General features: G+C 41.7%; 1 protein-coding gene across 1 annotated transcript in view; it reads right to left on the reverse strand.

Annotated features, from left to right (window-relative positions):
- LOC124156513 (zinc finger protein 1-like) overlaps positions 1-27,656 on the reverse strand; it is a 591,423-nt gene that overhangs the window by 139,846 nt on the left and 423,921 nt on the right. The window lies entirely within an intron of this gene.

Genomic DNA, 27,656 nt, shown 5'->3' on the forward strand with positions numbered 1-27,656 from the left:
GTCCCTACAGAACGCCAATTCACTTTCAAGGAGGCGGATAGTGGAATACCCTCACCGGTCTTCGGAAGGAAGCAAAGGGTAGGCGGGAAATAAAATACCTGCCGCGGACCAAATATACAGAAAATACGGGTTTCTATAGTTGTGGAGAAAGAAACCAGGAAGGAGACTCGCGAAATAAACCCTGGTCCTCCAGGTTGGGCGTTGAGGCATTAGGCTAACTTCCTATTGCTCATAAAAAAGTTATCAGTTAAAAAAGACAATATTTCCCATATTAAGTCCCGGAAAATTGTATTGGACATATAGACACGACGTAAGCTCAGACAAAGGACTATGATGTGGTGCAGAAATTAATGGCTGGAAGATGATTGGGTGATGAACTGTGGGACGATTGTGTGGTATGGAAAATGGGGAACCGAAGACGGACGTTTATTCATTTTATTATGGAAGGTAGACAAAGGTTTAGGGAGGATTTACAAGATACAGTTCACTAATACCACAGGCCTCTACCCAATCACATTTCCGTATTCAGTTCACCATAAGGCGTGGCTTTCTTCATTCTGTCCATGAACCTTATTTTCACACCCCACATTTGCCAAGCCGACATTTTCCCTTCCACAACGACCTTGGGTTTAGCGTTAGTGCCATAGTCAATGTGATGGCACCATTGTCGATTGAGTTTTTACACTTATGTGGGAGAAGGTTTCCAGGGGGATTCGACACTTCCTCGTTCTTCTCCCACTCCGCCCGTATTAACTGCTCCATCCTCCTCCACGCACCAACATCTGCAACATCTTCTCGTCCAACGCCTGCAAAGGCTTCGTTCCTCACCCAAAAGCGCCATGCTTCACATCAAGCATTTTCCCTCACACTCTTACTACACTATTCTCTCATTAGCTTCTTCCTATTCAAGGACGTACGACTGTATTCAAAGGGTATCAAGACATCAGACGGGGATTAAATAGCATTAGGTTGGTCTGACAAACAACACAAATGATTCAGGCTTTCTGATGCCATAATTTTATGATAGCCATGAATTTAATAATTTTTATTTCCACAAATATGATGCTGCTATAGCGGTGAAAAAATAAATGAAAAAATAAAATTAGTGATAAATTTTGGCAATGCTAGGCAAACAAATGCATGCATAGCAATTCATTTCAAGAATCTCTCAATTTAGAATCGGTATATTAACGAATGAAATTATAGCTACTCTATTTATCCAGGTAATTATCTATAACAAGAGATATCAACATACGTATTACTATTTTCAGCTTCTGGATGTTTCAGGTAAGCTACAGGACCGACGCGACGCGACGTAAGAAAGACTCCTGCACAGCTATCAACACGCATCCCAGCAGTGTATGGTTGGTAATCGCATAGGTTCGTAGGGGCAGCACTCGTAGCAATAGTACTCAATTTTAGGGAAAAAGTCGCATAAGGTAATGAAAAAAATTCCATACTCACAGCTAATAACAACAAATAGTGTATTTCATGAATTTGAAATATTCGTCTGCCACGGAATTAGAATAACCAGAAATACAATAAAATAGTTTAACTCACCCATAGTTAATTGAATTACTTCAGTTCCTCAATTTGAATTTTATCAGCAGATGCATTAAAAAAATATCTTTTAGTCACTGCTGCCTAATTTTGCTGAAAACTCGACAAAAGACAAATTTTCATCGTCCCTAACAATAGAATAGAAAATCTAACACCAACTTTATATCAAATGGCCACTACCTCTACTATGATTTTGCTTCACCATGGGTATTTAAAATATTTGTACTTGTGTAATATCAAGTTACGTTAACATGAAGTATCTACCAGTTGAAAACTCCTAAGTTGCCAGCTTTCTGGCTAATGCTTACATTCAAAAGCCCCTTTTTCGAAAAGTAAACAGACTCTTTTCCTGTGCTGAATCCGTGGTTTTCTGGGTTATCATGCAGTAAGATTATCCTATAACCTATAAGATGATTTTAAGATATGCCATAGTTGTCGTCATTTGATGCTGTGTAGACAGGCTCTCTCAAAATTTCACTAGTTCCTAATTAATTTACCCTTCCTCTTGTGACTCAACGTGCTATATGTTGAAGGGACGAGGAAAAGTATTATTACTGTGTCTAGATGAAACAAAATGTGCGAAAAACGAATAAATATGAAATGATAAAAATGTGCGATGAAAAATGTGAATTCATACGATTGTAAACATCTAGTCCGACGGTGATAATCTGGCACTTTCCCATGCGCGTACAAGCCAATTTATACTGAATATTTGCAATGAAATGAATAAGTGTTGAGGGAAAAATTATCATTTATTTCAAATTATCATCAATTACCAAAGCTTCCGATCGTCTGAAGGAGAAGTAGCCTGCATTGAACGCTATCTATCATTGTTATGGGAAACTATTACAGCAAACTGACGTACTCAAGCTGAGCCGCTTCTTAGCCGCATCGATGTTTTTTACGGAGTTCAATCAGCAATTCTTTATCTACTCCTCTTCGTTTCTTATTCCTATTCGTCTTCTTCCACGATTAACGGTCACAGCTAACAAAAAAAACTGACGAAAAGAGCATGATAAAATGGTGACGATACTGCACGTTACAATTTCTCATGCCAATTTTCAAGTTAATGTAATATCGACCTAACCTCACGCTACCTTTTGCACTGATTTTACTAGCCTTCGCGCTGTAATTTTCCTGAGATCGCCTCCATTGTCTCACGCTAAGCGAAAAAAGACCCGATGTTCTCGCGGCGTATTCTGGTAGCGAAGGCTGCAAAGGTGATCGACGGGGTAATCTCCTCCATGGCTGCCGAAGTTTCATGGTACGAGTCGCACTCCATTCTCATCTCATGGAGGAGATAACCCGGTGGAGCACCCGAATAGCCTTCATTACTCACGCTACGGATAATTTTTGGTTTATTTTTTGTATTAACAGGTCTCAAAGGTTACATCGTCCAGTTGAGATTGTTGGCAAATTTGGACCTATCCATGAATATTTCCCGCGGTTGTTTTAGTGTCCCATCATATTGTTGATGCATATACTCTATACTGTATGTTTGATAGACTTTCCATGCCTTTTCATTCCATGCCTCTCAGAGGATTGGGAATCTTCCTTGCCGCTGTCTGCCCTTCTTCAACTTTTAATGGGCAAACTAAACTTTTTTTCGTAAGCCTTGGATCACATGCTTTTTTTTGCGTTTCAGGGGAGGTCTTCCTCCCGCGCCCTCTCTTATCCCCCCTCCCGAATAAGCATGCGAACGAGCACCCTTCCCACATGGTGCTACCTCTACCCCTCATCACGATGGATCCCCCCTCCAACCTCATTCCCTCCCCTCCCGCCAACAGGTCATCGATCTGTCCTGCTGATGCCGCCGGTGAATTAATTGTGCACTGACTGACATCCGTCTTCATCTACTTTGCCAGACGAAGGCTTCTTACTTTCCCAGTGGGGATTTCATAGACAAGGTGTGTGTAGACTAGCATGAGGTATTTCTGAATTCGATCCAATTCCGTATAAGCTTTAACATCTTGTGTTTTGGGGTAGACAGTGGTCAAATGAACTTTAGTGACGTTTCATGTAAAAAAAAACAATTTTATTCCAACTTTATACTAAATCATAATGTACTCTCCTTGTTTTTCTCTACCGTTAACTCATAAAAAATAGTGTAATTCATTGTATATATATTGTGAAAATTTAATTTTAAAATCCGCACTTGTATGTAGGATCATAAGGCAATGCATTGAATCGTAAAAATTATGGATTATCGATAGAAAATAATTCATTTCAGGTGAAATATTACATTATGCCTCAATTAACAAACATATCCATCCCACTGAACTACATCCGCAGTAATCAGCGTCAAATATTAAACCTGAAGTCACAGTTGCCGGCGTCGGTGGCGGCGGGGCAAAGTCCTCGCCTGCCAACCCAAGGTTCCGGGTTCGTACTATGTTGATGTTCGTGAGATAACCCATTGAAAATTACAGCGCGGTTGGTATATATTTTTTACCACTCTACATGCTAGCTTGTATAGCTTAAGTATAGTCAATTTAGAATGAAGTTAGCTGTGAAAATAGTATATAAAAAGAAATATTATTGAAGTGTGAACTTCAGTCTACGATTTGAAACTGGAAAACGCCGCTGAAGACCCTAAAGTAGGAGTTCGGATGCAAGTAAACCCGCATACTTTTATGCTTGAATTATACTGTTGCAATAGCGTAATTTTTAATCGTTCAGTAACTTAAAATGTCGTGTAATCCATCTCATGTGAGTCCGCTGTACATTGTTTTCTTATAACTAAGAAGCAATATATTCCTTCCCAGCACATACATACACATAGGCACGGAAACCTTTTAGGGAACATTTCTCGTAAGCACTGCCCCTATATTGATCACCCACGGCCGTCGCGACGCTGTCTTCTGTTTGCAACGATGATTGGACATCGGAAATATTCATGCGTTCAACTCTCCTTCTTGAAAATTTCATCCAACACTTATCTACAGCAGTGAAATTTCAGACAATTTTATTTTCTCAACAATAAATATTACCTTTAAACCCTTTACCTGTAGGGTATATTTCCTTACGGACCATAGTATTTTTGATTTACATATGGTACTACGTGGGATCACAACCACGCAGCTGATACTTTAGAAAAGCGCTAAAATTCAAGGTTAATTACCTTTCAAGTGTAGCCAGTAGCGTGTGGCAGAGGAGAGGGGTGGTAGCATCGAAGATTTTCCCTCAAATAGCCGACGAGTATTTTTTTTTTCGTTTCCATGGGAGCGCAACACGGCGATGCGCTGTCATCGGAGATCGGAGCCGGAGAGAGGGGAAGCAGACACTGTATTTGAGGAGCTCCCAAAAGGGGGTAACTGGGGGGGGGGAGCGGGGGTAAGGGGGAAGGGTTGACGGTCGGCTAATGAGAAAGCGATTCCCTCGCGGTGACAACCCTTCTCCCCGGAACAAGCTTCGCGTGGTGCTTCAGCGGCGATCCTGGCCGGGCCTTAAACCTCACGGAAGTTTAGAGAGAATATTTTCAGCAACAAAGATGACGTTAGCGTGCCATTAGAATTTTTAAAATACAAACAATGGTGTAAAAAGGTTTAGATATATCGAATTCTAAATTCACCATTCTCACGAAAATATCGTATACCCCAATGTGCTCAGTGAATATATGCCTTGTAGAAGTCATGCACGAATACATTTCCCTTTCACTCATTTTCCATCCCCCTCAGCTTCTCATTCCCCATACTGAAGCACCACTATCTGCCCATCGAATACCTCGCAAATCGAACGTGTATTCTGTGGAGTGTATTCTCACCAAACCAATGTCGTCATTCGCTGCTCTCACTTTTCTATGACTGCCTAGTTGTCTCTCGAGTATGTATCACCGAATCATGCGGTCTTCCCACTAGGACATCAGTGATGGAACAGTCTTAGATCAAAATTATTGATGATGCTCTTAAGAGCGCTTGAATCGTTGGTGTAAATAAGAACGCCGCGGTGCGAAGACGACTATAGGTCCTCTCATCGCCGGGCGTCAAAACCAACATATTAAAATGAAAAGGGATACCTTAACTGAGCGGCACCTGGATAATCGGTATTAAAATGCATTATAAATGCAAAGGAAGACCGGAAACCATTCCAACGGCCAGTGGGACACGATAACCTATCGGAGCGTTACTAAGCCCCGATTAAATGGGAATTAAAAACTTATTTTGGTTCAGTGTGAAACCTGTCGGAGCTTGGAGAACATGTCCTGATGTAAAAAAAAGCCTTATTTTTTTAAGAAGTCGCTTCGGCACCAATACGAATCATCACCCGGAGCGAGCCCGAGAATCATTTGTGAATTCAATTCATCCGGAAAATCTAAAAATATTTAAGAGTGATTCCTGTTAGCAACTGTGAAAATTATTATTATTATTATTATTATTATTCAATCAAAAAATGTGAAATTGAGATAATTTGTGAGAATCCAGTTTGTTCACAACCTTCCTGTTTTCAAAACTAACGCCGTATGAATTTAAATTTAATTGAAAATAAAGTTACATCAATGGTAATAGGAAAAATTCGCTCAGAAATTTATAAATAGGATTATTTAAGCATCTTACACTCAAGGTATATTGTAAAAATATTCACCTATGCTAATAAAACATTATATTTTTTTCTCAATTTTTCATTCAATTTCCATCCACGCCAATGAACCTTCAGACAATTTCGTTCCCTACAGAATATATATTGCCTTTCATTCTTTTTTCAGCATCGTATATTCCCTAAAGAAGCATAGGGATTTAAATGTTGGACTATGAGAGGTCACGAGAATAAAGCTGATAAATAACAATTGCAGGAAAATTCAAGAATGTATAACAGTAAAAAAAATAAATGAAGGCATTTTTTGCAATAACAATGCAAAATACAATGATTGTTCAACTAATAAATGAATTTTTGCTGAAAATAGCCAAAGAAACCAATGGAAATTATGTCATCTCCTCGCCATATTTGAAAAACCAAAGAATGCATAATCTTTCGTTAACTGGAAAAAAGTTCTACCCTGAAAATACCAGGTCTATTAAATTATTTCATTATTTTAATATCTATTTAATACGCTATGTACGAACCATGCAAAGCAATTACTTCCGAGTTGTATACAGGCTCTTTAAGTAATTCTTTCTTCAAAACAAAAAAATGTTGAACCAATAAAATAGAAACGCATTAAGGTTGCTACCAATCACCTCCGTGCTATGCGAAGTATAATTAACTAAGATTATGATTGGCCCGGAAATAATTTGTATATGATGAGGTTGAGTCTGGTTTTTCGACATAATTTTCCCAAGTTAAAGTCTAATGTAAAATTGCTGAAGATCAAACAGCTATTTCACACTAGTTCTAAACAATTCCAATGAAATAAATTAAAATCGGTAGCCGACCATTTTAGCTCACGTTAAACTTTAATATCGAAAATATTAGAACATAGTTACTAATATCGTAATATGTTTCGGCAGAACAACAGTGATTAAAATCATTATTTTTATCGCATCCCTAGAGATTATCTGGTCGTCTATAAGGATTGGATGTGATTCCGTCAACACGCGTGCGAAAGGATCGCTCCTCTCAAGATTGGATGAAATGATAATGGTGGGAAGGGAGCAGTATCACATCCGTTTCTTCCGGAACACGAGGCGATCCGCAGCGATATGAATGCAGCAGTGGAATGGGAACGCGGCCGGAAGAAATCAGGAGATGAGGCTGATGACGATCGTGAAATGCGGATGATGAAGATGCGGGATAAATCTACCAGAATCCTATTTTGTTGCATTTTTAGAGATACCGTTTCTATTCCCAAGTCATCGAATTTATCTACCACATTTTTATGCACGTCAACGCGGCAAACTCTATGGAAATCAAAAACCACTCTATGGAATTTTCCCTAAAATTATGGATATCTATTTCCATGTCATCGAAGCTATCTACCAAATTTTTATGCACATCAACGTAGCAAGCTTCATTTTTAAATGTTATGGAAATGTAACCACTTGAGGAGGATTCACTGAAAATATTCACGGATTTCCAAGATCCTACGTAAAATGGAACTTGGTAGCGTATGGTGGCTATTAATTTAATTAAAAAATCCAGGTGAAGCCTTTGGACATCACAAAACTAATACCATGGCAATGCGACGTATCCAAAACTCTGGCTATCCGAAATTTGCCTACACAACCACAAATAGCACACATTATTTTCGTGTCCATTACCACAAATCTCCACTTATCCGACCCAGCATTCAGCTTGAAGCACTAAGAAATTGTGTCTTCACCGTATGCCTTTAAACGTTGAGTTTTTCCATTAAATTCCAAGGGAAATACAGTGAAAGTCTGACTCATCTAGGCCGACATTTCAGAATACTATTTCACGTACGAGTGTAGGTAGGGTGAAGAATTAGAACGATTGGGCTTCATCAACAATTTCGCGAATCGTATACTGAGTTTAAATATGAGAATTGGTTACTTTCACTTCCTAGGAGTAGTGTACCGTCAAATTACCGTTAACCAAAGACATTCAGCGCAAACGAATAAATAATTTCCTTCAGACAGAAAATCGTGGAGGTTTTATCACCTCAGTTGCCTGAAAAATTATCTATGTGTACAAAAAATATCTCTTTGCATGAAGTCTTAAACATGTATAATTTTTAAGATTTCATACGCACATAATAGATAATTTGTCTTTGCCCAACCCCCTGAAATAATTGAAGTCCGAGGAGATTATGGATAAAGAACAGGCCGCCATCTTCCTTGAATATGTAAAACTAACATGCCTAAAACAAGTGCAAGGTGAGCACTACCCTCACCTATCCAAACTTCGGGTTTAATGACTGAGTAAATGAGACATGTAGCAAACATTGAAGATGTGCAGAAGAATGGAGACATGCTGTGGATGCCTAGTAAATATTATGTGCAACATGAGGTAGCATCTGCACCCCGTCTCCCTCTAAGCGGCAATATGTGAGGAGAGGAGGGGTTATCTCGTCCGCGTCTGACTCCGCCCCATCTGACCCCACTCCCCTCCTGAGGCTAAAGAATTTTTAAAAAGGGGTGAAGGGGGGTAAGGCGGGAGGGGGTGGTCGGGGGTGGGGGGGGGGTCACAAGAGGGGGATGCTTGGGGACTGCGCTCGACGAGAGTCTCTCGAGCCGCGGCGAAAGTTGGAGGCTCACCAAGTTGGAATTGCCCCAACTGCGATTGCAGCGCCATCATCAGAAACAGTGGAGAATATAAAAGGCGAAAATGATTACACCTTCACCACTAACGACATCCGTATGCACTCACATTATTATGACTCCGAGTGCGGTCTGCCGTGATCCAGGCTTCGCAATAAAGGCGCAAAAGACACGCGCAATCGAATCATTTTTAAATAATAGGGATAATTTACGATCTGATGTTTAAGTCAGATAGGTTAACCGATGATCAGGCATTGATAAGCCGGTTAGCAAGCTGGCCTGGAAGCCTGAATGAGGCCTGCAATCTCTACAGGATGCGTTATGGAAGAGGCGCGAGGAAAATGGAGTGAGGATTATTGAGGGCAAAAATACCAAAATTGTGCTGTTTTGTAAATCATTGCGACCTAGGCATGTGTGGCTCATAATAAAAGAAGGTGGGAAATACACTTGAGCAGGTGGATCATTTGAAACATATGGGAATCACATTGGAGGAAAACGGATACAGCAGTGCATAAGGGAAGTGCATTGAGTTAGCAAAGGAGAAATTCATGAATAAGAAAGGGCAGAAAAAAGGATACATATGTAAGAGTATAAAGGATAGGTTACATGGGCGTAGCCAGCGAGGGGGTGGAGGGGGCAGCTGCCCCCCCCCCCCCTAGAAGCAAAAATCGCAAATGCCTTTAAGAAAAATAATATTTTTTCAAGCAAATAGCTTTAAAAATTAATAAAGAGCTGTTACAGTTTCCTTAAAATGTTGATTTCATTCACCTTTTCCATGCTTAAATCTTATATACAACTTGCAACTTATCACAACCATGGCTTGCCCCCCCCCCCTAGTTTTGATCCTGGGCACGCCCTTGAAAGGTTAGTAAAGAGTCTGATCTGAAGTGTACCACATAACGGTGCGGACGCTGAGGAAGGAAGACGAGAGGAGACTGGAGGCGCTCGAGATGTGGGTGCGGAGAAAAATGGACAGGGTGAAATAGACGGAGGGGAAGAGTAAAGACAATGTGTTGGACATGGTGGGTGAGGAGAGGTAGGTTCTGGATGAGATATGGAGGATACAGAAGGTATGGATGGAGTGAATACTTAGCGGGGAGGGGATGTTAAAATCCATGTTAAAAAGGAAGAATGTTAGGTAAGGAAAGGAAAAGAAGGAAGAGAATAGGATTTAAATGTAGAATGAAAGGAGATAAGTCGTATTGGGAATTGAAGAGGGAAGTTTCTATTTGGATGTGGTGGATAGTCCAGGGGGACTAGAAAAATTCTATGTGTAAACCTACCTCGACCTTAAATAATGATTTTTGATGACCATATAGCAATTTTAATATTTCAAAGTAAAATTTTCACTGTTGGTAATATCAGATACTCTAATGAATCGAAAACATTTTAACTTCAATCTTATTTTAAGTTTCCCGCTCTTTTATATTGATATATCGTCAAATATACACGAGTGAAACCAAAAATTTACTGCTCACTTTCGTGCAGCACCTGAACTCGTCACGGAAGATGGCTTCTTCCCTCGAATGGACAAGAAAGGCAAATACGTCCGTGATGAATACAGCTCAAGGGTTGAAAAGGAAATACTTTTTAGTGAGTTTTGGAAATAATTGAGAATTACCTTCAATGGACATTCGAAACTGATGTTTTACCAGCAACAATTATTGAGCCATATGCAATTTCAAGATTAATGTAAAAGTGAAAAAAGAAAAACAAGAATAATATATCCTCTGGGTCTTTTTTGAATTGTTCATACAGGACCGTAATAACCTTTAATTTGCAGTCCAAGCAAGCCCGAATCCATATCTAAAATTTAAATATCAGTCATTCTCGCTACGCAAGCGGCCGGTGCCCAATACCACCGCCATGCGCGTATTGCGCTGGCGACCAGAAGGGTGGTCTGCAGACGTAGAGGTGGGTGTGGTACCTTCTGGGGGGGGGAGGCTGCAGAAGAGGCTGGTAAACCCTCGGAATGTATGAATATGCATGCGGAACAAAATGACAAGGTGAAGAGAAGGTATATTGTATGCGGCGCGGCGGTTCGTTTCCACGGAGGGCGGGGCTTTCTCTCCCCCTCCAACACGGAGGTCCCTTTCGAATGGGCGTGGGTGAGGGGTCAGGGGGTGGGGGGGGGGAGGAGAAGACCACCATGACGTTCTGTTTCCAGGGATGAGTTCTGCCATTGTCTACGGGGATGGAAAGGTCGACCTTCATCATTCATAACACGCATCGGCTCAATCAGAAAATCAGCTGATGAGGAAAATTCTACTCGAAGGCAGCACTTACTCATTTCCTCTGGTTTGCATTGTTTTCGGGCGAATCGAGCTTTATTTCCCTCGACGTACGTATGACATGTACTCAAAGGGACATGATAGAGTAGGCACCGGTGCATCCTGTCGAAGCTTGAATTTTGTTTCTTCTACGTACGCAATTTAATCGATTATTGCGAGGATGACCGCAGGGCGATGATGAGGCAAGAGCGATACATTTACTCGAAACATTCACTAAATAATATATCAATGGCTAAGTTCTAACACATATCTCAAATTCGGCCGGTTTGAAACTGGAATCTTGAACAATGCGTAATAACACAGAAAAAATAAAATACAAGCAAAAAGAACTCTTTTTTTGGCTCATGAATGCTTCTTTTTCAATTTTATGAACTTTTGGTTTTTAATTTCAGTGTGCAAGTAACAAATATTAATCGTTTTTTTGCTATCCTGAAAATCTGCTACTTTTGAGATATCTACGTGTGGTTAGAACTTAGCCATCGATATAAAAAATCGCGAGGTTGTTATCAATTTGAGAGATCACATCACCACGAATTTAAAGTTCAGTAAACATCCGTGATTATAGTTTATTTCCAAGTGAGATTCGGATCGCTTTGACCGTCGGCGAAGCGAGCGGCCTCTTTTATAAACCCATTAAAATGTGCGGTGGGTGGCAATACATCTACATTTCGACTGTATAAGCCTCTGTTGGAATATTCATGCATTAAATTATTGGGGAAAAAGTATCACTACAAGATAATTGCTGCCACTGTCGGCCTTCGATAAAACGGATTTCTTTCTAATGGCGCGTGATTCTCAAGCCTAATTCGGACGAAGGATATTCTCATCGTCTTTCCCTTTTACCGAACCAATCGGAGACTCCAAGTTAATTATTTGATCTCACAATCAGCTGTGCGCAAGAGCAATCGTCCCAAGCTTGCGCGGTGAAACTAGGATGACGATATGGTGATATTGGCCTTTTCCTCGTCAGAATTTCACCTTAGAATTACACACCATCAATATAAAATGATTTCAGCTTTTTCCCCTATTTTTTGAGAAAATCGACGGAAGTATTTTGCCAGAGCTGCGTTTTGTTTTAAAATGCCTAAATTTAAAGCATGCCATCATAAAAATGAACATTTCTGGAATCAGTTGCAGTGAACATTTTTATTCTGTTGATAGTTTTTCTAAATTTTTATTCACAAATTAAAATGTACTTTTTTTACATTTTTAACACAGTGTACAGGAAAACTTTATGCTTTTCACATTGCTACGCAAACATTTTTACACCGTTTTATGAAATACGGAGTCAACTAAAATAATGAAAAGAAAAATCCTGCCCCAACCTGCCACCCCACCTATTCTATCAAGTTATGTGCCGCAGCAGCGGCCGCCGGGCGAAAAGGAACTGAAGCCTTGCAAGAGAAGAAGAGGGCTCCTTAGGTAGGAGGGCGCTCTCCTGCTCCCCTCCAACCCCCCCCCCTCTCCCATCATCATCATCATCTCATTGCGCGCCCCCTCGGCCCCAGCCGTGGCGCTCGGCTCATTGTTGGACGGCCCATTGTTGCCCGCGCCGGCCAACAATGGCCAAGGCCCTCTTTTCCTTGGGCGATGATGAGTCCCCGACGCGAGCGCCGGGCCGGGGAGGAGCGGCCAAGAAGAGAAACAGTCGTGCAAAGGAGGAGGTGCATATGAGGGGGGGGGGTCACGAGGGGTGTGGGTGGGCATCTCCCATTGGTGGACATCCGTGTAAGGAGCGACCACCGCAGATTGCATTCTCTCCTCTCGTTCTCATTTCCTCGTCGTCGCAAAGGGGACGACCTCTCGAGTGATACACCTCCACCCCCTCCATTACCCGCAAGACACCCTCCGGAAAGATGAGAACGTATAATTTTTAATTACGATTCATCTGTGTCCACATATACTTTTGCTGACCATTTTGGATGCGATTGATCTCCTATTGATTACTTAGGTAAATTCAATACTCAGACCATACTTTTTTATCTATCAATGAGGATACATACGATGCGGCAACCAGAAGACTTAATCCGTGATCTTTATTATTAAAGTATTCTACCGATTGAGGCATGAAGCATTTACTAAGTATTCTGGCATTCCCTCCGTGGACTTCCCTTTTCAATTGACTATAGGGCCTATTCCCTTTCTATCTATCAAAAAATCCCCCTCTTTTCTTGCATTCCCCTCGTTTACCCAATATTTTACTCACTATAACTTTTTTCAACATGCCCTCCCCGCTCAGTACTCCCTCTATCCAAACCTGTTGTCTCCTCTGTATCTTATCTAGAAGCTGCCTCTCCTCACCCACCATATCCACTTCGTCGTTTCTCCTCCTCTCCATCCACTTCACCTTCTTCATTCTTCGCCTCACCCACATCTCTATTGCCTCCAGTCTTTTCTCATCCTCCTTCCAAGGTGTCCAAGTTTCTGCACCGTAAACCGTTTCACTCCAGATCAGACTCGTCCCTAACCTTTTCTTTAAACTCTTATTTAACGATACTATCATAAGTTCCTTTCTGTTCATGGAATTTTCCTTTGCAAACGCGATTCTCATCCTTATGCCCTTACAGCTGTATCCGTTTTTATCTAATGTGCTGCCCAAATAATTTCATTGCTCAGCCCACTCAAGCTTTTCCCCTCCTACTTTTATCTTGAGTCTCACATACCTAGCTGACAATGATATTCAAACCCGTATAACCTTTGCCTTCTTGTGATTATTCCTCATGTCATACTCCTCGGGAAGCTAGTCTAACGAATCCACTAGAGCTTGCTGAACTTTTGGTGATTGGCTGATCAACGTCTGATCATCTGTGAACCTCACTGATTTAAACATCATTCCCCCCCCCACTTTCACTCCACTCACGCCTACCTTACGGTCTCCTCAGCGTACACGTTAATGATCAATGGAGATAATGGACTGCATGCCTCACTCCTAGGCCAGTACCTGCCCACGTAAATTATCCACCCGCTACCCTCGCCTTCGCAGTCTGGGCCATATACAGATTACGAATGTGTCGACTATTTTCTCGAGAATATCCATTAACCTTACGCAATCCACACTATCAAATGCTTTTTAGAAATCCACGGTGCAAGCTTACACGTCTTGTGTACATTACAGGTTCCTTTTCACAAGGGACTTTTTTGAATTTTCACGAGCTTCATTACAGGCATTTTCTTCTCATTAATTCCAACGTTTCTGTCGTCAAGTCTTCTACCGTCATCAGGGCACAAGACGAAATTTTTAGTTGCTTTAGTTAGTTATTGTTATGTTCTTAATAACAACAACAACTTATTTACGAATTCTGCCGTTATATGCCCTGAAGAAGGTGGCACATTCAGCCACGGAAACCCAGAGATGTGACCAAGAATGTAGGTAGTATTAAAATAGCTGAAAGTTGGAGCGCCGTCCGAGGGGATAATGTCTCTCGAATGAAAGAAGGGGGTGAGGGGAAGTGAGTGAATGGGGAGACGTCTCATTATTGCCTCGGGCCAATCGCAGTCTGGGCGACCGATGTCCGCCTCTCCTGCCGGAAGTCCTCCTGGGGAAAGGAGGGGGTTGGGGGCCAAGAAAGCCGTGTCCGTCTGCTACGGCCAAAGAGTAAAAAAAAATCTTATCGAGAGCAGGTAATTTTTTGTTTTATTTCGGTAAATTTTTTATCCACAATGTTATTCAGTATTTCCACTTTGAGGATAGTCTAAGGGTGTAATCCGAAAGAAAATAAATTTAAATAAGGCTTTAATTTAGTTTTAATTAGGCCAAAGTTGTCCACACTTTGGGTTGGTAATTTTACGCTGTCACCTAATAACTGTATTTGAGTATTAATTCCTTCCTTAAGATACTCGACTCCGTTAGATAGACTCCATTAGAAGAGAGATTTTTTAATTATACTGATTTTTATATTAATCATTTTAATTTTTTTCATTGACCTATACTCCGACAACTATTTTACCATTAATCATTTTCTAAAATAAAGATATTTTATTTTCGTTACTTCTTCTGAAATTATGAAAAATGAGCAGCAGTTCATCAACTGATCTATGTTTTAGTCAAAGGTAATTAGGCGCCGAGAACTAATTCACTTCTTTTACTCAATGTCGAAATGCATCAATTTAATAATCCTTATTTTTTTACTTCCAACTTCCCCTTAAACAGCACATAGAGGCCTTTACAACGGAGGAATTAACAAAGCACAACACAAACATCCATGTCCTGGATTGGGACCACCAACCCAGGTGGAGTCGAACCCGGGACCTACGCTTTGGCAGGCGAGGACTTGAAGGACACCGGGTAAAATTTGAATGCAAAGCGATGGATTGAGATACCAAAGAATACATTACATATTTCGCCCGAAAGACAAGAGTACGTACTATCTACGTTAGTGAATATTGCACTGATATTGACCAAGCTAAATAAACTAAAATTAAATAAATAGACCAAGCTAAATAAACTAAAATTAAATAAATAGACCAAGCTAAATAAACTAAAATTAAATAAATAGACCAAGCTAAACAAACTAAGGTTAAATAAACTAAAGTCAAGTCAAGCGTCTCGGCCGAAGGAATCTAGCTATGACTCATAAGGCACTGACGTATCAAAGGTCTTACATCAGAATTTGCGAATCGTTCACGTAAACATTGTTTCTTATTCCTTATTTGAAACGTTATTTGTCCTCCAGCATCGCTGACTGCAATTTTAAAATATAAACTCTACAGATGGACCATATAATTTCGAGTAGACAATGAATAGCAGTTAGTATTTAATTCCAGCCGCTTCACATAACATGAAATTTTTCGTAGGATCTTGCATTTTCTCCGCTAACAAGCTCCGTCAATGTTAACGCGTGGATGCCTCTGCTAAGGATGACATTGGAAATCATCCTGTTATTTGTTGACTGTTTAGAAAGGGCCAGAATAGCATTGTGTCTCCGCTTCATTTGAAAATGATTTCCGAGAGGTTCGCTTTATTTTTTGTTCCTGGAAGTTTCCGCTTTCAGGGATTCCGTGCGATATTCAACTAGCGATCCATTCAATGCGACCCCTTCGCTTCCTCGCCTTCATCTTTTTTCTACACCTTTGTCGTCTTGGTTTTTATGCGCTACCTCCAGCCCTCAGGCTTAGCTTCGGAAAAAATAGCAGAGTGACTCATGGCAAGCATGAGCAACCCTCATACTGTCAAGAAAAATGTGGATGCTCTTCCAATGGAAAAATTTTGGATTTATTACCTAAATTTTATTTCCTTAAACAGCAAGCAAAATCACATCGAAAAGAAAGAGGTAAGTAATTTATGTAATAAATGCACTGTTAAAAATCAAAGGTGATTATGAGTACGGATAGCATTCACAATTACGAAAACAAGAGAGCCATATGATACATCTTTCATTCTCCACCTATTACAAGGGTTTTGATGCAGAAGCTAATAAACAAACCTTTTTCTCTATATTTTCTGCTCACTTTTCAAGAGAAACCCTTTGAAAGGAAGTAGACACTGAGAATGTAAGTATGTAATTCTAAAAGCACGCCGAGCCATCATAACTCCGCGAAGCAATTGGGCCTGAGAAATGGATACACAAATAGAAATGCTTATGAATATATACTACAGCACAATGGAAATTATGAGCGAGGATGATGCGTATCCACTGCAAAAACATTGAAAAGCAACAACGCGTAGAGAAGTCTTTATTTCTCTACCTGTTACGTGAGTCTTTTTGCTGGGGGTACTTCTAAAGCTGTTCATTTTCTTCACACAATGAGTTTTCACGCGAAACACAACGAAATAGAAGGAAAAAAAGCAGCGTTGAGAAAGCAACTTCGTCGAAAGTCCACCGAGGCAGGGAGAGTTGGGAAAGATGGAGGTGAAGTATAAGGTGAGGTGGGGTAGGAGATATCACACACACACACACATATATATGTATGTGGTGTGTGTGTGTGAATGTATATATCTTTCTGCGAAGGCGGACGAAGAACAATGAGGTTCCAGAAAAGATAGAAGAGGCGAGGAGAGGGGCATAATGGAGAAGAGGGGCCATTGTTTGAGAGCAGCAGCAGTCAGAGAGTCACATCCCTTGTGCCTTAGAGAGAGAGTGGGGTGGGTGGGTCCTCCTCCTGTGAGGGGTGGGTGGTCTTAATGTGTGTCTTGGTGGGACGGAAGACGTCAAATGAGAGGAGGGGGCCTTCCGTGGAAACCACCGCCACCACCCGAGCGGGCGAGCGAGCAGTCAGCGCACAGGCCGCCGGGGAAGACGCCACCTTCGTACTCCTTCCTCCCACCCCCATTATCCATCCCCATCCCACCCCCTCGCCCCCGCCTCCGTGGCTTTCTGGGTGGACGCCCTGAACTTTGGGGACCACCAAACCCTCCTTCCATGGGTTCGCTTCCGCCGCCCCGTAGCCGCGGGGGCAACTCTCTACCTACCCCTCTTGCACCACCAGGGCCGGCCAGCGCACTCGGCCGGAGAGAGAGAGAGAAGAGTGGGGGTTGGGGGGAGGAGGGAGGGTTTCGCCTTTTCCGTCCGTCCGGTGTCCACTCCCCCCCACCGAACTCAGAGCGCCACCTTTTGTTACGAGAGCAGCAGAAGAGAGAAGGACTCTCGTCTTGATATCGCCCCCGGGGCGGCCAAGACGAGAGATTCGCCCCCACACCCTTTCTCTCCTCTCGGACAATAATATCCCCCACCCAGTCCAACTGAGAAACGGAGGGGGAGGCGGAAAGGACCCCCCCCCCCCCCCGCTCTCGCCCCCGGTGTGGTGCGTGATCCAAGTTACACCGGCCCCCGAGTCGCCTCGTGGTCAGCCAGGGTCACTCCTTCTCTGCACTCGTCCCTTTTCAGAGAGAGGGTGGGGGGTGGGATTGGGGGGGGAAGGGGCCACCCCCATATTGATCACCCCCCGACCACGCCCACCACCCAACCTCGCATGAATCTCGGCGACACGGCATCCGAGCCCTGGGGTCGCGTGGTTGATGCCTGGGCGAGGGCATTCTTCGATGGCAGGGGGTGGATGAGTGGACGGGGGACCGTCGATAGAGGGGAGGAAGAGGGCGAATGGTAAGTATATAACGTTCACCAATTTGTCTCTATTGCCGGTTGTGATGGGTTTTGAAAAATGAAAAGAGAGGTATTTTTCAGTTTTTTGATACGTCACCAATACCTGGAAATATAAGCGACGAAAATCACCAACCCTAACCCATTTTCAGTCAAGTTTATAACGCCAAAAGATTCGCCAGATAACCGCTTCTCTGCTGCATCTCGGCCTAGTACCTTGGGACACGGGGAGGTTGTTGTTGGTTACTATCTAGTGACCCACTCATTCCCTCAGTAGTATGTTCTCCCTGAACGAATAGAATAGAATAGGAAGAAATCTGATGAGGTCACCGGCTCGGGGAAAGTGGGCAGCGACTTTCACTTTATGCCATTTTAAAGTTGAGGGAGACTGAATAGGGAAGATTTAAAATATGACGCCATCATTCCCGGTGAATTTTTGTGTGTTTTCAACCGATTGAAATTCTTGATTACAACCAAAGTTTCAACGGACGATAGTCCATCGCGAGTGAATGTATTCGAACGAATCAAAAGCCGTTCTTTATTCACCCCAACTTATTCATTCACCCTGATAAAGATGGACGAGTCGTCCGTTGAAACATGAGTGATATTAATATCATTACCTAGATATTATTATTATGATGAAAGAGTAATTAGTAGCCCATTGGCCAGTTGGTAACATGAATATGCGAATAAAATGATTGAAAACATTATGAAATACCCTTGAAACCTACTTTTTAACCGATTTTTGAAAAGACATAACTTATTCGGGGAGGGTTCAAATATATTTGTTGATAGGTCCCTGTTCATTTCCCATATAGTCTCGTTCAAGAAGGAGTTTTGCATTTGTCTTTTGTAATCGGGCAACGCGTTTCGACTCACAGCCATCATATGGTACAAGAATTGTACCAGATGATGGCTCTGTGAGCCGCAACGCGTTGTACGAAGTAAAATTTTTGGTTGAAAAGTGGTACAATATTTAAAATACACATACATAAAAATGTAAGGAGGCAGGAAAGGGGGAGGAGAGCTTTGTCAAACCAGTATTCGGACTTTTTCGTAATAAATGCTTGTAAATTTCTACGCTTCTAAAATTTATTACAACCTAGATAACGATGTTACTACATCAACTTGAAGATTATCTATTAGCATTGAGACCTAGGTCGCAATAAATTTTATAATCGCGGAAAATTGCAACTATTTATTTCAATATGAAAAAAAAATCCACTCCATCAACGCTTCAATCTTCGGATAATTTTCGCACTGATGACTCATGATGATTCTATTGCACTCTATTCATTTCGATTTGCTCCTTGGACCGATCGCTCAGGCGTACACAAAACTCCACCAACGCCCGTATTCCGAATGTCCGGATGCAGGTCTCCAGGCAGCGTCGTGGATCGGGTGAAATGAATAAGAGGCAGACTTAAGAGGGTGGTACGCGGGGGATTCCCGATGCTTCTCTAGGGGGATGGGGGGAAGGGAGTCAGTGTCCGCCTCACTGGCCAGGGTGTCCGTGCGTGGGGGTGGATGCGAACGCCGATCGTGCCATCTCCCAAGCGGAATTTCTAAGGAGAGGGGGAGTTTTCGCAAGAGGGTTGGCGTTGGAGGGTGGCGCCGATGCTCAAGTAAATGAAGGTCCGCCGCGATTGAAGAATCGACGACGGGCTCTTCCTTATCCGAAAGAGAATCTCATGCAGAGTGAGAGAGAAGGTGTCGCCTGAAAGAGAAGGGACAAAAAAGAGAAATGGGATTGAATGAATGGGTCCTATGGAGTCTGTCACCGCGCAGGGAGGAGGAAGACATCCAGAGGGGATGCAGGTGTGAATTTTGGGGGAAGAAGACTTCCACGGTCCCACTGGGTGAAAAATTTTTCTCATTGCAATCAATTTAATATAATTAACTATGTTAGTACCTATGCTCATTAATATTACGGACCGTCATCTGTGATTGACTTTCTGTTTCAAAGTAGTGAATCATGATCCGCAGTAGAAAATGTTCTCGGGCAGTCTCGAGAGGTTTGGGGATAGCTATTCGCTCTTTCAACGACGGTGATACACACTTCCAAATAAAATGGTAAGCGCTGCCTACGCACACTAAAAGATTGAACATTTACATTTCTGGGATATTCCAGCGAGGAGACGTCAGAAAATTTGAAGAGACTGACTTGCTTTTACTAGTTTTTAACCATGAGTATGTAATACCAATATGGACACACCTTTAAGCGACTGCCTACAACTGAGTTTTAACTTCAAGAATATCCACAGTGAAAAAGTTCGCATTGCAGTCGTAGGTAGTAAAAACGAAGAGGAATCTGAATAAAGTTCTAGCAAGTATGGAGGGAATAATAGCAAGCTACAAAACGAAAAGAACAAAGAAAACTAATCGGTCGTAGAAGAAGAGGCTAAGAACAACTTGAAGGTAATGAATTCAGGAGGTGAAGGAGTTTGCCTACGCGGGCAGCTGAGTGACCAACGATGGATTGGATATGTAGGAAATAGTGAGTGAATTAGCCCCAGCGAAGATAGCACTCCTCAACTGGAGGAGCTTCCTTACGGCTAAGAATATTAGCGCTAAAATATGGAAGAAATTCGTCAGGATTCTTCTTCGAGGCATTGAGGATCAGGATTCAGCATTAGGATTCAGCGGCTTTGTGACATTAGGTGCTATCCATTCATCGACACAAGTCAACTTGCGTCGCGGTTTTCGTGTTCCATTCTATGTGTGTCGCCGACTGTTGTGACACAAGTTAACAAACGATTACGCGCAGGAATTGGAGAGTTATAAACAGTTACCGCGAGTCGACACTAGTCGATGCGTGAGTCGCATGAATGGAAAGCACCCATTGTGGCACATACGTCAACAATAGGAAAAGCTAAGGTTGGAAGCGTTGAGAATACAGTGCCTCATACTAATGATGAAGGTCAAAGGGATAGATCAATTTCATGAGTAATGTGTCGGTTTGACGAAAAATGGGAGAGTAGACAAATCTTTTTTTTTCAAAATTATGACATTCTTTAAAAGGACGAGTAGGAAGGGACGAACGGCAAAAGAAGTCTTTGTTATAGAAAGTATGGAGCAGGTGATGGAAATTGCAAAACATATTCATTATGCAGGTGTTGAAAGATTGACTAAGAGGAGAACAAAGTCGAGCAATCAAAGTCAAAATCTAAACTCGCTTAATAAATTTGGTACTTGGAAGGAAAACATGAATTACGACGAACAAAAACTTCCTCATTCAGCCATTCTCTCGTAAGCTTAAACCAAGAAAATGCGAACGTTGTCTCTAGGCATCACCTTTTCACAAGTTGAGGACGTCATTGGGGTTATGATGCATCTACTTCCTAAAGAGTGAAGTTTTATTGAAGTAATGAATCACTCACAAGAGCGTGAACAGCAACGAACCTCGCGCGTCCTATGGACAAGATCGAAAAGTAGCTGAGAAGTGCCGTCTCGCTCGGCATGAGTTTATTAATTTATTTACATCCATCTTCCACGTAAACAGCATGTAGAGGCCTTTAAACGGAGGATTGACAAAGCACGACACAAACATCCACGCCCTGGATAAGGACCACCAACCCAGGCGGGATTCAAACCCGCGACCCTACGGTTTGGCAGGCGAGGACTTTACCCCACCGCCATTCTTGACTTAATCAACTTAATCTACGAAATCAGCCGTCGATTTTACGTCACCAAAACTAGGGAAGTAAGCGACAGATCGGAGAGATGGAAAAAAACACAATACTCTTCTCTTTTTTAAGCCAAATCAAAATCTAAAATTAAAAAAAAAAAATGATGAACGAGCCTGAAGGAAGAGGAAGGCCTAGGATGGGATATGTGGAGCAGGTGATGAAGGATGCAAAACAAAATAATCAGGTAAGTATTAAAAGATTAGCCGAAAGAATGATGAGGATCAAATGGATCAACCGAGTAAGCAATGAGGAAGCTCTCTGAAGAGTATGAGAGAAGAGAAAACCTTGACAAGAAAACAGAACAATCTTATAGGCCATATCTTGATGAAGACAATAGTCGAGAGACAAGTTGATGGCAAGAATGGAAAAGGAGCTCATCGAATAAAATATATGGAACAGGCAAAGGATGACGTGAGAGAGATGAAATACGTAGGTGTGAAAAGATGAGCTGACAGGAGAATAGGATAGTTTCCTTAATCAAAGAAAACGAAAGGCATTTTTTGCGATTCGTTATCCACCATTAGCGTATTCATATTATACAAATAATTTAGTTTTAGAAATACAGGTTTAGACGAATGGCAAGGGCCAATTTTATCCTCATTCGGAAAAGGTCGGAAAGTTTTCCTCGTTTGATAAGGTATTGATAATCCTTATTTAAGCCAAGCGCTACCAGCTAGCATGGTACTCTGCTACCTGCTAGCATCCTGCGTCGTATCAGCGCTCAGAGCCTCGCCCCAAGGTCACCTCACTTGCGGCAGCGGGAACCAGAACGACATCACACGGAGTTTTCCCATCATTCCTAGTTAGCCGTCGCGTTTTCGCGCGTTTGAAAATTTTCACTTTTCATTTAATCGCGAAAAATAGATATCGTCATTTAAAAATTTAAAAGCGTGAAATCCATACTCCAGGAGTAATAATCTTTCGATTTAGGCAATACAAAAATAATAGTAAACCACCCTATTGAGTGATGTTTTAACTATTTTTGGCAGTGGTTGAAAGCTTGTAAGAAGGCAAGTTATGCACGGAAAACTTATTTATCTTTCCGGGTTGTTTTCAACGGTTCCGAATAATTTACTATTGTTGTCCAAGTCGTATGGCATCTCACAGGGAAAGTCGAAAGCAAAAGCAGACTAGGAATTCACCAATATGAGAGTTTTTTTAGAAGTAGGCGGTGTATCTACGCGAGTATCAATTCGTTTTCATAGTAAGTACTAACGTAGTGCATCTTTTGCTTGTTCCTTTATATTATTTGGTAAGGTAATTGAATAATAATCAAACATTACATTGAAAGAATAGTGGCTAAGAAATTACGATTATGGAAATAAATCCATCACATAATGTGTAAAAGCATTTAAATAGTTATCTATATAAATGCAGCGGGAACCAGAACGACGTCACACGGGAGTTTCCCCGGCATTCATACTTACCCGTCGCGTTTTCGCGCGCTTGAAAATTTTCACTTTTCATTTAATCGCGAAAAATAAATATCGTCATTTAAAAATCTAAAAGTGTGAAATACGTACTCCAGGAGTAATAATCTTTCGATTTAGGCAATAAAAAAATAATAGGAAACCACCCTATTGAGTGATGTTTTAACTATTTTTGGCAGTGGTTTAAAGCTTGTAAGAAGGCAAGTTATGCACAGAAAACTTATTTATCTTTCCGGGTTGTTTTCAACGGTTCCGAATAATTTACTATTGTTGTCCAAGTCGTATGGCATCTCACAGGGAAAGTCTAAAACAAAAGCATACTAGGAATTCACCAATATGAGAGTTTTTTTAGAAGTAGGCGGTGTATCTACGCGAGTATCAATTCGTTTTCATAGTAAGTACTAACGTAGTGCATCTTTTGCTTGTTCCTTTATATTATTTGGTAAGGTAATTGAATAATAATCAAACATTACATTGAAAGAATAGTGGCTAAGAAATTACGATTATGGAAATAAATCCATCACATAATGTGTAAAAGCATTTAAATAGTTATCTATATAAATGCAGCGGGAACCAGAACGACGTCACACGGGAGTTTCCCCGGCATTCATACTTACCCGTCGCGTTTTCGCGCGCTTGAAAATTTTCACTTTTCATTTAATCGCGAAAAATAAATATCGTCATTTAAAAATCTAAAAGTGTGAAATACGTACTCCAGGAGTAATAATCTTTCGATTTAGGCAATAAAAAAATAATAGGAAACCACCCTATTGAGTGGAGAGCTACGTCAAACCAATCTTGGGATTGTTGATTGGTGATGATGATGAGCCGGAAGGAGAGTGAAAAGCTACTTGAAGCCTATCATTGAACTGCTGATTGTCAATCATGAATGCAGGTATCCTATCGAGAATGGAAAAGCGCGCAATGACCGCCCCTCGGGGCCTCCGAACCTCCGCCGCGGCGTCGCTGCCCGCGGTCGCCCACGGCCGGCGGTGAGTCCCCACCGCCCCCCGACGCTCGCTCTTTCCTTTCTTATCGCGGAGAACACGTTTCCTGCGTTGGAGGCGTCCCTTGGAGGCAATCAGGGCACACTTCCTCGCCGGCATTTCCGGCGCTGCGATTAGCAGTCGACCGGTGAGTCCACCCACCCACCCAGGCGGCGTGCAGCAACGGGCGAATGGCGATAAAGGATAGCTGCTGGCGATTGGAAGAGAGGAAGTCTTTGACGCAAGATCGCCTTTCCAAATGTCAGGCGAGGACGCCTTGTGCCGTGGAGACGAGGACAGGGCTATCACCTCGACACACTTTGAGTACAATATAAGTATTACTGACAGAATAAAGCTGGTATGTACTTGGAAGTGAGAGCGTGCTTCTCTATTCTCCATTAAAAGATTAGCCGAAAAGAGAGACTAAAGTAGAGCTGCGTGAAATCAATATTTGGATTGATGATTCATAATAATGGTGATGATTATAGAAAATAAAAATTATATAAAACAGTGGAGGGAAGGTCATGTGTTAATATCAAAGTAAAATGATGCACACGAAGTTTTATGTTCGAGATGAAAAAAAAATTAGGTGCGTTACAAGTTTTCCAATCATTCAATAGAATTTTACATTGCTTCCTCAATTAAGTAGGTCATGAAACAGCAACAAAATCATACTAATAATTAAATTTCAATCGCACATGATATGGATTCAAACACCTACCTTAAAATTTTGAATATGCGTATCATCATAATGCCTACGGACAACTTTCTTAAAATAGCCGAGTGCTAAAGCATAACATACACACGATTTTGCATTCACTGCATTCTAATTTGCAACTTTGCCGGTGTTCAGGCGAGTAAGTCTAATTTCCAGTTTAGAAACTTCGCTCTGAAACTATTATCCTATCACTGCCATTATATTCTTCAGATATAGCTGAAATAGTAAAATAATTCTGTTGAAATAATTAATGAGACATATTTTTGCCTTAAATAATTACATTGTTTGCATTGAGTGAATCATTTTCTACTAATTTATATAAATAGAAAAATAATATAACTGCAAGGTAAATTCATTAGTAAGAATAAACTCGATTCAATAAGTATCTGTTTCTAAAATAAACTTATACATTGATATAATTATAGTAAAAAAATAAAAATTTGTGCATGTGGGTATCGAAATTCCGAATAATTTCCAATCGAAGAATTTACACCACAATTTATATTCCATATATTGATTATCCCAAGGGAAGGGTGTAGTGGGTGGACGGAAGGGAATTGCCCAACCTTACCCCGTCCATGGGCGCCTGGAGAATGGCAAATACCCGTGGAGTGAGAGAAATCTCTGAGAAAAAATTCGGCTCAATCACTTGCATCACTGTTGTTCAGAGAGACCGCATTATTATCGACGAATGATACGTCTATTTCATTCAATCTCTTCCGCCAGGCGAGGGAGAAGATTCATGCCCCAGGTGAACACTCCTTTCTCCGCATTTTGCCCAGTCGTGAGTTGCGGCACGCGCGAGTCAATCTGCATTGCCCTCTGGCCCCTGGGACGACGGCTCCTTCCAGAGAAGCACATTGAGGCCCCTCGTGGAGGCCAAAGAAAGCACCCTCATTCCCCACCATGAGGAAGAGAGAGAGAGGAGATAGCCCCCCCCCCCCTCCCGTTGCCCCGGGGGACGGAGGGAATGGACTTGGGAAGAAGGGCGCCCTGGAATCCGCGTCGTCGTAGGAACGTCCGGTAATCTCGCCTTCCCCAGAGGCCCTCTATGGTGGGAGGGGGGTTGGTGGGTGGGTGGGGGAAGGGTAGATGCCGTGTATGCATACGGGAGGGTGTGCAGAGGGGGGGTGGGGGAGGGACGGGTGAAATGCGGCGGAAAATGATGGCGCACGGGACGCTCGCATTTTTCCGCGACGTGACTCTCTCCTGTTATTTATTTGCGTCGTCCATTATGTCCACGTGTCGTCCCATCCGTGGGAAAAGGGGGTGGGGAGGATGCGGACGGAATGGCGAATATTATGTGCGTTGGGAAGGTGATGCACTGAAAAAGACACTCGGGTCTCTCTCTTTTGATGGATCAAAAAACTTCTATCTACAACGGTGATGGGTCGCTTTCCTTCCCCAGAGATTTTCAGTTCAAAATTACTATTATTACGACATGAAACTTATGTTAAATAGCAGAGGGAAGGTCACGTAAGATTAAAAAATTATTTTAAAGTACGCGCAGTATTACGGAAAACAAGAAAAATGAAGAGCGATATAAGTATTTAAATCATTCAATATTATCCCGGTCAAGGCACATGATTTTCCTCTGTGGAATTTTCATATTTAAAATGCACTCACGTGTGATTCCGAGTATACGCCACTGGAAAGTCCGCGGATCTTCCTTAAATATCATTCTAAAGCATTTAAAAATGCCTCCTCAATTAACTCGGTCATGGATTAGCAATGGAATCATACCAATAGCTGGACTCTGATTGCGCGCGCGCGTTCCCGAATCTTTACTAACTCCTGAGTGTGCCGGATGGCTAGGGAGAACACACTTAAAAATGGCGAACTTTGCTGCACCTTAATCAAAATTATCAAATGTTTTTTTAGATCGATTTGAACAACAAACATTTTATATTTTTGCACGTTGCTTAAGGGGGATCAATAAATTGGCGGAAAATTTGCCATAGGCCATTACAATATGTTGGCTTAATCCCTCTCTCGGGTGCCTCTCCGAGGTCAGAGTCTCCATAATGGCTGATCACAATTTTATTTTTTCTAGCTTACCCTATGGCGCTGAATCATTTTTTAAATTTCAGCATACCTCAGGAAAAAGATGCATAAATGCTCATTTTACTAAATACAGTTCATTGCGGAGCCGATTTTTAAGAATAATAGACTCCATAAAATAATTTTTTACCTACTAAAATGTAGTTTCCAAATCCAAAACAGAAAACTACCACACATTAAGCAGCTGCAAACTTTGATCTTTATCCTTTGTATGAAAACGGTATGAAATTCTGCATTTATAAATATGAAATTGAAGTTAGCAATAGAATATACGAACGCATGTATTTCAGTTATGTGACAACGCACCTTGGCGCAGAAACGTTTGAAAGCCTTCCCATATTCCAAAAATGTACTTTTCATCTGGAAGTGGAGAATTTTATGCCGGTATTATACGGAGATAGCAACTACTACTTTTCGAAATTAACGCTTCCCGCCTATGAAGATAGATGGGCCCATCAGCATGACTGACAGGTGTGTAGAAGATAAAATACGAGGACTTTCTGGAAACTACCCTTATTCGACTTTAAACAGCTAAACAATATTCGGCAGCAGAAATTCATGGGGGACTTTGTGCTGTGTATGGCCCAAAGATTATGAGTGAAAGAGCTGTTTGGCAATGGGTTTATTCATATGAAGAAATGGGTTGGCTCCCATCGATTTGAGAATGTTGAAGAGCTCAAAGATACGGTCAACGGATGGCTCAAAGCAAAGGCGGTAATTTTTTTTGCAG

This window comes from Ischnura elegans, chromosome 1 (genome assembly GCF_921293095.1).
Source record: "Ischnura elegans chromosome 1, ioIscEleg1.1, whole genome shotgun sequence".
NCBI classification, from domain to species: Eukaryota; Metazoa; Arthropoda; class Insecta; order Odonata; family Coenagrionidae; genus Ischnura; species Ischnura elegans.